A 13,051-nucleotide genomic window follows, 5' to 3' on the forward strand; every position below is an offset into this window, starting at 1 on the left:
CTATAGTATTTTCACAATGTAACACTATATATTCTGGTGTACCTAGTTCTCCACATTCACAATATGCATCATCTTTTAAGTTAAATCTTTCCAAATATGTTTGGTACGGTCCATGTCCTGTTAAAAAGTGTATTAAACCTTGTTTTGGATCAAAATAATTTGGAATGTTTTCTAATATTGGTATAAAATTGTATAAACGTCTAGATTTTGTTGAATTTTCCCATTCATTTTTTCTCTTTTAATTCTCTTTTATTTCTTATATCTAATCCTATTATTTGTATTATTTTTTCATATTTTTCTTTTTTAGCCAATAATTACATGCTCTTTTTTGTGTTTCTAAATGCATTGGCATTACTCCAGTTAAAACTGTGAGTGCCTGTGTTGCAGTTGTTCCAAATTCTCCCGTCATTCTTACAAGAAATCCTCTTTGAGCTCTATTTAATTCTTCTGCATTTTTTTTATTTATTAATCTATGTGCCCATACACTTGAACCGTACCCTACAATTGATGCAAGTATTGTACTTAGGTATATTCTCATCTGTCGGAACGAAATTCTATATTCCTTCTGTGCTAGACTAGCAATGCTATGCATGATCTTTGTTGCCTTTTCACAGACACAATTCATGTGTTTTGTAAATAATTTTTGTTCGTCTATTATAATACCTAAATATCTTGTTTCCATTTTTCTTTTTATTGTTTTCCCTCTAATTTTTATAATTGGATCTCTTTCTAAATTTCCTTTTATTAAACTATATGTTGTTTTTGAATCTGATATTGTTAATTTTACTTTATTCATCCAATGATTTACTCTTATTAATACTTCATTTGATTTATTTTCTAATTCTCTTCTTGAGTTTGCATCTATGATCAACAACAAATCATCTGCATATGCTATGTTTCCAATCACTTCAGGATCTATAGTCAATTGTTCCAACAGTTCCTCTAGCATTACATCCCAGAACATAGGTCCACAAACTGATCCTTGTGGACATCCTTTTGTGATATGTTTTGTCTTTTTTCCTGTTGGACAGCTTAGGCTTGCATATCGGTCTTGACAGTAGTTTCTGACACTTCCGTACAGATTCTTTGGACATCTCATTCTTCGAAGTCTTTCAAAGAATGACGGCCACCAAAGATTGTCAAAAGCCCCAGACACGTCTATAAAGATCATTAAAACATACTTTTTTATGCTTTCGTTTACTATTTCAAATACTTTATTTATTGCATCTTCTGTTGATCTACCTTTTACACACAACGGGTGGACTATGTGTCTTGTGAATTGTGAAGGAAGACTCAGCTGTAAATAAAATATTCTTCAAAGATGATCATCAGGAAATATTTCTTAGGTGGGCTGTACTTTATAACAATGATACCAAGTTGTTTCTTTTCAAAATATTCTTTACTGTTTTTTATTCAAGTGAAATTCATCGTCAATTTGTCTACTTGAACACGGTGTAGCTTGCGCTAATACACACACCTGGTTTTCTCTAATTTCTCGTTCTTTGCTAATTTTCTTTTCACGAGGTTGATTTGATGGGTATCTGTTTTTATATCTACCAATAGTACAAATTCAAATTTCAAAATTCAAGTTGATCAATAATGGCCACTACAGTTTTTTCTACGGGTATTTTGAAAAGTTGTAAATTTTAATAGTTTCTTGTACAGCTGGTTCCTAAAAAAACTGATAGGACTCTTAGTAAGATTTGATCATTTTGAGCAGTGTACGATTGGTTTGACACTATATTATATTTATTATGACATACAAATAATAAAATAAACAAACAAACAGCCATTTTTTGAGGTTGAAGTTATCTGACTAATTTTAAGATTTGGCAGTAACAGTGACAGTATGTAAATAATAAGTATTTATCCTTCAAAATATAATAAATTAAATATAATTATATCACACCCATATTCATTATATCACACCTCATCAAAAGCTTTTTACAAGAGCATAGTCAGCGATTTTGATATGGCTTAGAGCCAGGCTACATCAAGATCGCCTATAAATCGTGCTGGTAATTGCCTTGCAGCGAGACCAAAAACAGAAAGAAGAAGAAGAAGAAGAAAGTACACTGCTCAATTTTCTACAAAATACGCTTTAATTATCTCTTCAATATTGTAATATATATGTTACAGTTCAAGTTGATTCTCAGTTAGAGTTGACTTTTCCTAGTTCGGGTCAACTCCAACTGAAACGAGCAGTAAAAGTTGATTTGAAAAATTTAAATCAACTTTTACTAGCTGAAGTTGACTCTTCCTAATCCTTGTTATGGTAGGGGAGCCCAAGCGGGGATTTTTGCAGTTACTCGAGCGCGTCAGATTATCATATGGGGAGAAACGTGGTACGCTGCAGATGTACCTCTGCCATATATTGGCTCTTAACACAGGGGAGTTCGTTTAGGGGGGCGCGAAAAAAAAATCTATCCTTAAAAATACTCGAAATTGTCAGATTAAGATAAGGTAAGTTAAGTACATGCAAAACAGTGTATATTTGAAAAATCTGACGATTTGAGCGGGGCGTAAGGGAATTGGTGAGTCACAAAATTTCACAAGAAAAAGGCGAATATTTCGCGAAATAAACGTCAGATCGAAAAACTAAAAACTACACCTTCAATATTTTTCAAAAATCTATCGATATATACCAAACACGACCCCTCGCAGAGAGGGGTGAGGGGTAAATTTTAAATTTTAAATACAAATCCCGCGATATTTAGCAAAATAAACATCAGATCGAAAAACTGCAAAATACACTTATTTAATATTTTTGAAAAATATATCGAATGGTAACAAACGCGACCCCCCACGGAGGTGGGGTGGGGGGTTACTTTAAAATCTTAAATGGGAGTCCCCATTTTTTATTGCAGATTTGAATTCTCTGCATAAAAATAAGCAACTTTTATTCGAAACATTTTTTCGAATTATGGATAGATGGCGCTATATTCGGAAAAAACGATTAATGGAAATGGAAAATTAAATTAAAAAATGGCAAGCGCCCGCTAAAATGGAAAATTTTACTTAAATTTTTTTGGTTTTAGGACCTAATAATCACAACCCAATAGGTCCCCAAAGCGCTCGAGTGACTGCACATTTAGCATACTTTGCTCCCCTTAGATTATACAATTTATACGAGTATAATCTCACAATCATTTTTGATGAGTGTGCGCTGTGCGTCTGTTGGTTTTGACCGTTTCAACTACTTATTAGTCCAGACTGTAACGTCGCCCCCGTTAGGTAAATTATTCTGATTCGATTTTTTTGCTCAAACTTACTCAAACAAATACATCCTTATAACAAATACACAGTGTCAGGCGGCACCGCGGTCGAAAGATTGTTTAACCTATGTTTGTTAACCAAATTCACAAAAATAATTCTTATCTACTCTAGCTCATATTATGTATAAGTTTTTATTGTGTGAAAATTGTAAATATAGATAGCAGTACATGAAGGGTTTAAAGTGTGCCCGAAGTAATAATGTATCTTAAATGGGATTTACTTTTTCGCACTGTTTTTAGCACACTTTCATATAATCAAATATCCTTAACTTTCACCTTATCATGGTGATGACATGTGAGCAATAAATTACAAAAAAGTTTTGACAGTTTTGTGGTTTGACAGAAGTTTGAATTTTTAAATGTCAAAGTTCTAAAAAATTGTAAAATAGGAATGTATTCCAGTGACGAAGAGTTGCAGTTTTTTATTTGTTTTTTGGTAGATAAAATATTGTATGAACTGTGCGTGAACTACTTTTTGCGCACTTAGGCGATGTATAGCATTCGGCCCGCTCGTGCTCTAAACATCGCGTGCGTGCGCAAAAATCATTCTTCACGAACTGTTTTATAAATAACTAAGTATTTCGCTCCGGATAAATTTTTTTAGATTATTTTGGTCATTCGGAGCAAAAAAGGTCTCGTGTGTTTTTTCTCTAAAATTGATAGTTTTCGAGTTACAAGCGATTTAAATTTTGAAAAATGCGAAATGACCACTTTAAGGCTTAATAACTCGATTAAAAACTATTATTATGAAAGTCAGAAAGTCACCTAATAAAAGTTTAAAGCCCCCCTACAAGATTCTGAAGAAATTTTTGTCATTATTTTATTACTAAGCTGTTATTTTTACTTATCAACATTGAGCGCTAAAAGCGTATTATGGCGGCCGTCAATGTGAGTGCGAGTAAGATCCTCCATTCCGACCGTCCAATGGTGCATCTCAGTCGCACTCGCATTGACAGCCGCCTCAATACGCTCCTAGCGCTCATTGTTAATAATTAAAAATAACAGCTTAGTAATACAATAATGACAAATATTTCTTCAGTACCTTGTAGGGGATCGTTAAAATCTGATTTGGTGACTTTCTGACTTTCATAATAATAATTTTTAACTGAGTTATTAAACCTTGAAAATGGTCATTTTCGCATTTTTCAAATTTTAAATCGCGTATAACTAGAAAACAATAAATTTTACAGAAAAATCACAAAAAACCTCTTTTGCTCCGAATCACCCAAATTAATGATGTAAAAAAATGCCCGAAGTGAATATTTTTTATGAATTTGTTTTTAAATTAAAAAAAAATTTTTAACCAATTTTTTGATTACGGTACCACCTGACACCCTGTTGATTCGTTATAAGGACCTCTTTTTGAGTAAGTTTGTGCAAAAAAATCGAACTGGAATAATTTACCTAACGGGGGCGACGATACAGCCTGGACTAAAAATATCACGATTTGAACATAATATACAGTAACATTTAATTTCTAGAATCGGTTGTTTGTGTGAATCAACTTTTACTAAATAGCAATGGGAAGAGTACACTTTAACTAGTTGGAGTCTACTTTTACTAGTAAATAATGAATAAAAATCTTCATTTTATATTTTTTAATCAACTTTTACTAAAACCAGCCGTTTGAGTCGACTCGAAGTAGGAAAAGTCAACTCCAACTGGATAATCAACTTGAACTGTAACATATACAAACAATAGGTTTATTCCGTATCTGCATATATTTTCTTTGGATGTGCCAGGGAACTGTTTTAGTTCCATGTATTTTTTTTTCTTATCATATCTTTTTACTTTGTTTCAGATGTACCTAGATATAGCTTTGGCTTTTTTAAAAATAGATTTTCTGCAGTACAGATTCGACGATATTTACTAAGGGCTCTCTTTGTTTCAAGTAATTCCGAGGCACAACTTTGATTCCACCAAAAATTCCAGACGGAATAACTTTACTAGAATTGTCTACGGTGCTTTTTCTAATGTAAATTTCTGCAACAGTAATAATATGAATAACTGAAAATTATCCCAGTCTAGTTGAGTTGATTTATAGTTAGATATGCTGTTGTTGGATATATCTAATATTACGATCGGGAAATGGATACTGTTATCAAAATAATTATCAAACAAACAACCACAAGTAATAAATCAAAACAGAAAATCCTAGATTTATTCACAAAAGTTTATCTGTCCCATACACACACACACACACATACGAATAAAGAGGTCTTAACGTCCCTTTCGGGATTTCAAAATGTAATATAAAGCTGTATAGTGTATAACATAAAAATACATATCAATAATAAAAACGCAACAACTTATTAGAACATTGAATAAAGACAGCTGAATCAGGTGAATACACCGAGAGATATAAATTAAAAATTCCCATTGTTGGAGCTCTCCCTATGTTCCACCACACCACCCAGCGCCCAGTTCCAGTTAGTTATCCGTTTTTGCAGACACTCACATGTCAGTGTGAAATATACATCGTAATTAAACAACTCCGCTTTTGGAAATAAATCACGTAGACCAGTAGAAATCGAATATTTGATTCTGAAAGAAAATCCACATTTTCTCCTGTATAGTAAGGTTTACTTAAAAATTACATTAAGTATAATTGTTGGGCTTAAAAGTTCGTAGGCTTGCATAGAAACATTTTTTTTGATAAAATTTGATTTTATTTATCGTATATCATGTCATATACCATGATACTATGACAAGAGTCATAGTATCCTGTCATAGTATCATGATCATATACCAAAATAAGCCTTAGTTGTAATGATATGCCCTCATCAGATCGATAACAGAGAACTGCACGTGTCCCGATACCTGCGCAACCCGATACGCCACTCATTTCCACTTCTACTCCGAGGGAACCGAGGTACGGCAGCCGAGAGTATATTTAATTTGACAAACGAAGGAGAATAATAAGTTTTGCGGCGATCAAGCTCTGGACTCCCTGGCCAGCCAGTATAATGAACAAGTAGGCCAACCTGAGTGGTGTAACTCTGTAGTGAGGCGATCCTCCGCTCGTAATTGGGCGGGATCCATGTAGCCTTGGAGTGAACAGCTACCTCCAGCTCCGATGGGAGTTGTATGGGTGTCCGTATAGTTATTAATATTTTGATTCTGCGAGTGTTTGTGCCTTACACTGGAGTGAAGTGTAAGGAGGTACGACTCTGAGTGTAATTGCTTCTTGTATTCCATTAATTACATTTTCTTTTGATAGTAATAAATACAATTTTATTTTTCCTTAGCAGACATCTACTAAGGGAGCTTTCTTCTAAACGGGGCGAAGATAGAATTATATTTTACTTGGTTATTTTTAATTTTGAACTGTATAAATATCCCCAATATGTTGTTATGATCTGCTTTCTCTTACTTTTATATTAATTAGTAATTATTTAATTAATTATTCAATCGTCGCAAATCATACATAAAAAAAAATAAGAAAAATCTCAGGGTGCCTTTTTGTCATAAAAAAAATAACTAAATTATTTTAGGTTATGCTTATCTTTTCTCGTGGCTTGAGTATCTCTTAGTTCATCCTTATCGGGATAAAATAGGAAAAGGAAATAAATAGAAATACCATAAATAAGCACATACAAATACCTTTATTATTCAAAGCAATGCTCTGAAAATTTATCAATTAATTCCTGTGGACGTAACTGTCCAAATGAAAATTTTACCATATAAATTAATCTAATTCAAACAAATATTTATCGCTTTGTTCTTGATACCATTAATAAAACAAGCTAAACAAACAAATTTAGGTATTCGCAAAACTACTTATACTTCCTATTAAATTTTTGAAATGTTGGAATCTTAATTCATATGCTTTTACGCAAAAAGAAATTAACTTCTGATTATAAAGAAAATCTATCACATAAGTTATTGACTGACCTTTTTTATTCACACACAATTATGTCTCCTCTTGACACAAACAGCTCCTCCTTGTTGATTATGTTAGGCTACCAATCAAAGCCCTCTCCGTTCTCAGCATCAATCCAGCAGCATACCAGCAAGTATTTCTCCAAAACACGAACCAAGCCTCTTTTGACCAGTACTCGTTCAATAAACTCCAAAACTCTCTCCTCTCTTTCTCACAATAATAATCTCCTGAGACCCAATTATCTTTTTTACTTGGTGTCACAAATAATTTTAATAACTATAGTTCTTGTAACTTACTCTCTTGGACTTTACAGAATCAAAGAGGTATTTCTTCTCAATTTGATTTGTCTCTCGTTCCACTTTTCAGCTATTCTTCACTATCAAGCAACCACTAGTACTTGCTTCTGAACTACTCACGAAAACTTTTGACTGCTCTTATCGGATGCCGGTCACATAATAATCTCCTATTCCAAACTGTCTGAACATTCAAACTTCTCTCTGCCCATTCCAAATTGCCAAGCCAAACAGAAACATTTCTCTCTCCACGTTCCTCTTTTTTCATTCGAAAAAACCCATGCATTATTTCAACAAATACTTCTACTCATCATAATTACTTTTCCGGAATTCTACAAATATTCTTGGGCTTAAACAAAAGGACTTAAAATTCCAAATTTCTCTACCTTATTTTTCTAAAAACTAATAATTACAATTACCTGTGGATTTTGCCTTTCCCGTAACAAAACAATCTTTTTAAAATTATAATCGGAAATAAATTGTCTTTTCACTTCACTTTTTACAAATGTCATTAATTCTTCAGGGAAAAACTCATTAAGGATAAACCCACTGCGTAAAAGCTAACTTCTAATAAATAGTTACAAATCAATATACAGGGTGTATCAAATTTATGTGCCCGCGTTATATAAAAAAATTAAATTTTTATTCCATCTTTGATTGACAAAATGATACACAATAATATTTAGTTTATTCTAGCCTGTGTTTTACTGAGTCTGTTGCCTGAAAGAACTAGGTACCCATCACACAGTTTCGGCGATTACTTCTTCATTGATGCTAAATTTCAGCCCAATGAGCATTCATATCTGGTGAATGCGGTGGTTGCAGATGCGATTCGAAGCCCAATTGAAACTTTGCCATCGTTTTTATTAATTTGTGACGCGGTGCATTGTCCGCATGTCTGTTGATGAAACACCACTTTCTTCCTCTTCAAATGGGGCCGTTTTTTCGCGATTTTGTCCTTCAAACGCTCCAATAATGCAATGTAACAGTGGCTGTTAATGATTTTTCCCTTTTCAAGATAGTCGATGAATATTATACCATGCGCATCCCAAAATAGTGATGCCATAACCTTGCCAGCCGACTGTTGGGTCTTTTCACGCTTTGGAGTTTGTTCATCACGTGCAATCCACTCGGCTGACTGTCGATTGGATTCCAGTGTGAAATTATGGAGCCATGTTCATACATTATAACATATCGACCCAAAAATTCGGTTTTATTATGATTGAAAAGCTTCAAACAATTCTCAGAATCATCAATTCATTGTTGTTTTTGATCAATTGTGAGCTCTCGCGGCCCCATTTTGCACAAAGCTTTCGCATACCCAAATATTCATGCACAATATATCCGCATTCGTTTGATATGTTTAGTATCTCAGAGATCTCAAACAACTTCACTTTACGGTTATCCAAAATTATTTTGTGGACTTTTTTGATGTTTTCGTCGGTAACAGCTTCTTTGAGGCGTTTAATGCGTGCATCGTCCTCGATGCTCATTTCAGCTTGTTTGAACTTAGTAAACCACTTTTCAACATTTGATTTTCCTGGTGCAGAGTCTGAACAATGTTGATCACGCCAAGCCTTGGCTTTATCGGTATTTTTTTTCGCCAAAAATCAATGCTTTATAAAGACACGAAATTCTTTTTATTCATTTTTTAAACTAACACAAGTTACTTATACCACCCAAAATGCTATATCTCATAAACTTAACAGTTCGACAGCTGTAAAATTTATACACTATGAACTTTTTATCCTACCAAAGATAAAAAAGAAGTAGAATCTTAATTAAAAAAAGAGAATACCGAAAATAGTTATTTATGTACCGAAAATAGTCAGTAAAGTGACTCTTTATCGAACGGGTCTGACATTACTAGCAGAGGGAGTGAAGCGAGCGAGGCGAGTAACAGACGAGTTCGATAAAGAGTCTACTGACTTGGTGCATACACAATTTTATCGCCAATCATTAAAAACATTACATCCTTCTAATGAAAAAAAAAGTGTCTGTACTTTGTACGCAGATAAGAAATTATACTTCTATTATTATGATTTCAACGAAATAAAATATATTATAAACAGTTTAATTGTATTTTTATTTATATATTCAACTAACTTTAATACTTAAAATAATATCGAAAATTAAAAATAAACGTTAATAGTTATGTCATTGTTTGTGAACTGCATAGCCTTCCGCAGTTGCTTTTCTCTTGACGAATCGTAGAAAATCTAAATAAATATATTTAAATTATCAGTAAATATCTATCACCGTCCTATACCTATATAATCAAATTAACAAAAACACAATTTCACACATTATTTGCATTAATACCTAACTTAAAAGATTTAAGAATTTTTTTAATCGATGTTTAATCGATAGTTGTTATCAATATTGAATACTTCATTACTAAATTTGTGAAGTTTTTATTTATTTTGTATGAATATAACTGCAAAATACTACAGAATTTCACTTTTTGACATAAATTTAATTAATAATAACGTAAATTTTGTATAATATTTTTTATTAGAGTTAATAAATTTGAAGTTCACTCAAATAAATAATCGATTACTGCCATCGACCACTTACATTCAATCTCGGTTAATTTAATTAATTAATCGCCCTAAGTAAAGGACTTTTTCTTTCAGTACAATAAAGTGTTATTTTACTGCCGCAAATGAGGGCAAGTTTGTACAATAGTGAATGACTTTAGTGAGGTTGGCGATAGAATATATTATTGGAAAAAGTATGTTTTTTTTTAAACTGTCCTTTATTTTAATGGTACACAAAGATAAAAAAACACAAAATCACTCATCACAATTCCACATATTGTTATGGAATTGTTTTTTAAGGAAATTCAAAAAAATTAAATTTACATCAAAGACCATGAAATGATAGTTTTTCATCACCCTGTATATGGCCAAATTTGTTTAAAATTTAATTTTGCTTTTAAACAAGTGTTTTGGAAAAATTAAAACGGTTAGTGATAATTATTCGACGAAATGGTCGGGACATTAACAAAACATTTCGGTGATTAGAAAGTGGAGAATAACGTTTTTAAGATCCTTCCGGGAAGGTATTTTAATGTGGTATACAAACAGTATTATTTTAGTTGTAAGAGTAGAAAGTAGAAAATAACTAATTATGATTTTCCTTGAATTTGACAAATTGGAAAAGTTATGTGGAAGAATATTGGGTTTCATAAGAAATAAATGGTTGGAGAGAGGTTGTTGTTGAGTGGACGAAAAATATCGGGAGAAGGGATAATGGATGTGAGAGTATGGATTGGAGAGGAAAATAAAGTCACTGTGTAATTGACATCAGAAGAAGGCAGTCGAGTTTTAAAAGTGTATAATCAGTGTAGAGTGGTTTGATCAGCCTTTGCGAGCAGAGTCAAGTTGAAACCAAATCGTCGATCGGTTGAAGAGTTAATTTTCCTGGTCCGAGGGAGATTCCTTTGTTTCGTCTAGAACGAGGAGCTGATTATTATCCGTTTGTGCACTAGATATTCGAGCAAGTCCTGTGTGTTTTTCTTGGAAGCAGTTTTGACGAGGGGGATTTTTTCGCAACAACCAGAGAGTACGTGTTGAGAGAATCAAGGACAGCGCAATCCAGAAAACGAGGGAGTGAAGAATAAAAGGTTAGTCAAATCATTTGTCTGAATGGAGAAAAGTTATTTATATCAAGACCATATTTGTTTACTTGTTTATTGAACAATATTTTTGTAACACAGTTAGTCATTTCAAATTTGAGAAATCAATTCAAAAGAAGAAAAGTAAAATTCATTCAATTCAGTATGAGTAAATAAGAAATTAATTAAATAAATAATTTTGTCAAAACAAGAAAATATCAGAGTTAGAGTTTTAATTTATTAAGTTGGAGATTGTTGCAACAAAGTTAAATTTTAATAATTTTGAGTCATATGTACACGGCATTTAATAAAAACAATAGATTACATTTACATGAATTTGAGTGTTGCCAATTTCCCTGATTCTACCCTGGAAGAAGTAAGCAACCAGAAATACTAGAATCTACAGATTACTGGTATTGGATCAAATACAAAATTAGCCCTGATAATAAAATTGATTGGAAAATTTAATTGGAATTTAGTTATGTCTTTACATAGGCAATAAATAAAATAATTGGATAATCAATCAAATTAATAATTTGCTAATTAATCTAAATAAACAGAAAAGGTAGAGCATTACAATATATTTAAATTGAGTTCCGCCTAATTCAAGCGGACTAGTGCACTTTTTCTGCAATCACCTGTGGAATATGGATGGATCATTTCCTGAAATCGTAATTTACAGCTGGAAATCACCATGAGATCACGAAAGGTTGTTAGAAACGCTTTCTGGAATTTATAGCAGAATTAAAAGGAAGGGCAAAAACTATATTTATTACTCTTCTTTCTACAGTTTAATGTTTCTAGGTTAATGTGCGTCATCTATTTTAAAATGTGTGTAGTTTGTACCTGTTGTTTGCTTTACAGGCATCAAGATTGAAATATTGCATGGAAAACGATGAATAGAATGCATGTTTCTTGCAGTTTGTAGAACAAAACAATAATATTAAGGGCATATATTAAAATATCTTTAAAGTTTTATAAGTAGATATAGCACCAGATCGGAGTCTTTTACAAAGAATTTTATATTATATAGACCATTTCACGGGTTATGTTCGATGGGTGAAATCATATTAGAGACATATTTAGAGTTACATTTCTATCCAGAAGATTCTTTTTACACAGTTAACCAATTATCAATTCTTGTTTAATTGCTATATTCTACTTGAATTCTAAGAGCTTTACTCCTGTGGTGTCCTCTTATTTTATCTCACAACTATGCAGTAAAGCTAACACACAACACATCACTACGCTTTTACACTAGTTAACACTTTACATTCGAATGTTTTTCTTCTTTTGAGTGTTATTTCTAACCCAGCATTATCGATGAGCTGGATGGCCTTGATATTTACATGACTATGGAGCTGTTAGTGATTAACTGCCATCTTATTGATAACTTTTTTTTCTATATCTACCGTCTCAAGGTTGTTGTGGAGGTCAACATTTCTAATATACAATGAACTAAGCATATTACTTGAATTACTTGGTATAGCTGCAGGGTTGGCAACCATACGTCCATACTGCTCTCAGTATTGGTTTGTGCTTACAGCTCTTGTTTCTTCCCATCATTTCGTTTCATGTAGATTTACTTGTATTTGGGTATCATTTGTTCTAATTGGAATGTTTTGGATTTTTTTATTTGTAAAATTAACGTGAATTGATTCAGATTCATTTAGTTTGATAATATATTTTTTAGTCCAATTTTATGGATTTTATTTATTGACAACTCTCATTTTTCTGCTGCCTATTCGCTGGTATCGCCTACTAATTAGATCAGTGTCATCTGCAAATGTTTCTATAGTATCATTTTCTAGTTCAGATATGTCGTAACTATGTGTATAACAAATAGATTACCGGACCTATAATAATGCTCTACCCTGAGGGACTCCTGATTTGATTTCTTTTAGATCTGTGTACACGTTTTCCTGCTTAATTCTGAAATATCTCTCAAACTGTAAGATTTCTGAATATTGATTGGGTATAA

Source organism: Diabrotica virgifera, chromosome 7, assembly GCF_917563875.1.
Source record: "Diabrotica virgifera virgifera chromosome 7, PGI_DIABVI_V3a".
NCBI lineage: Eukaryota > Metazoa > Arthropoda > Insecta > Coleoptera > Chrysomelidae > Diabrotica > Diabrotica virgifera.